General features: G+C 37.5%; 1 non-coding gene across 1 annotated transcript; it reads left to right on the top strand.

Annotated features, from left to right (window-relative positions):
* Positions 1 to 581: 581 nt before the first annotated feature.
* Positions 582 to 689, top strand: LOC148571335 (small nucleolar RNA R71). Its single transcript, XR_015908514.1, has one exon. It is a non-coding gene; the product is annotated as a small nucleolar RNA R71 (small nucleolar RNA).
* The last annotated feature ends 825 nt before the right edge of the window (positions 690 to 1,514 follow it).

The raw sequence follows: 1,514 nt of genomic DNA, 5'->3' as shown, positions 1-1,514 counted from the left end.
AAGTTTGCTAGTTTAGAAGTATTTTGTTCAGAGTTCTCTGTCAGTTGCTGAGTGGATGATGGAAAAGGTTTACTATTGTTAAACCTGTATCTTCCACCATTATTAAAGCCTTGTTGAGGCTTTTGTTGATCCTTCCATGAGAGATTTGGATGATTTCTCCATGATGGATTATAGGTGTTTCCATAAGGTTCACCTAAGTAATTCACCTCTGCTATTGCAGGGTTCTCAGGATCATAAGCTTCTTCTTCAGAAGATGCCTCTTGAGTACTGTTGGATGCAGCTTGCATTCCATTAAGACTCTGAGAAATCATATTGACTTGCTGAGTCAATATTTTATTCTGAGCCAGTATGGCATTCAAAGTAGCAATTTCAAGAACTCCCTTCTTCATAGGTGTCCCATTACTCACAGGATTCCTCTCAAAAGTGTACATAAACTAGTTATTAGCAACCATGTCAATGAGTTCTTGAGCTTCTGCAGGCATTTTCTTTAGGTGAATGGATCCACCTGCAGAAGTATCCAATGACATCTTTGATAGCTCAGATAAACCATCATAGAATATATCCAGGATGGTCCATTCTGAAAGCATGTCAGAAGGACACTTTTTGGTCAGCTACTTGTATCTTTCCCAAGCTTCATAGAGGGATTCACCTTCTTTCTGTCTGAAGGTTTGAACATCCACTCTAAGCTTGCTCAGCTTTTGAGGAGGAAAGAACTTGGCTAAGAAAGCCGTGACCAGCTTGTCCCAAGAGTTCAGGCTATCTCTGGGTTGAGAATCCAACCACACTCTAGCTCTGTCTCTTACAGCAAAAGGGAAAAGCATGAGCCTGTAGACTTCAGGATCTAATCCATTGGTCTTAACAATATCACATATCTGCAAGAATTCAGTTAAGAACTGAAAAGAATCTTCAGATGGAAGTCCATGAAACTTGCAGTTCTGCTGCATCAGAGAAACTAGCTGAGGTTTCAGCTCAAAATTGTTTGCTCCAATGGCAGGGATGGAGATGCTTCTTCCATGTAAATTGAAATTAGGTGCAGTAAAGTCACCAAGCATCCTCCTTGCATTATTGTTGTTGGGTTCGGCTGCCATCTCCTTTACTTGTTCAAAATTTTCAATAAGGTTGTCTCTGGATTGTTGTAATTTAGCTTCTCTTAGTTTTCTCTTCAGAGTCCTTTCAGGTTCTGGATCAGCTTCAATAAGAATGCCTTTTTCTTTGTCCCTGCTCATAAGAAAGAGAAGAGAAAAAGAAAAGAAGAGGAATCCTCTATGTCACAATAAAGAGGTTCCTTATTGTTAGTAGAAGAAGAAAAGAAGAGAATAAATTCGAACACAGATAGAAGAGGGGGTTCGAATTTGGTGAGTGATGTGAGGAAGAGATGTTAGTAGATGAATAAATAAATAGAATAAGATGAGAGAGGGAGAGGATTTTCGAAAATAATTTTTAAAAAAAGTTAGTAAATTTTTTCGAAAATTAAAATAAAAAATTAAAATAATTAGTTAATTAAAAATAAATTT

The sequence above is a fragment of the Arachis ipaensis genome, chromosome B3, assembly GCF_059453495.1.
Source record: "Arachis ipaensis isolate K30076 ecotype BB chromosome B3, ASM5945349v1, whole genome shotgun sequence".
Taxonomy (NCBI): Eukaryota; Viridiplantae; Streptophyta; class Magnoliopsida; order Fabales; family Fabaceae; genus Arachis; species Arachis ipaensis.
This window is presented reverse-complemented; position numbering and strand designations above follow the sequence as displayed.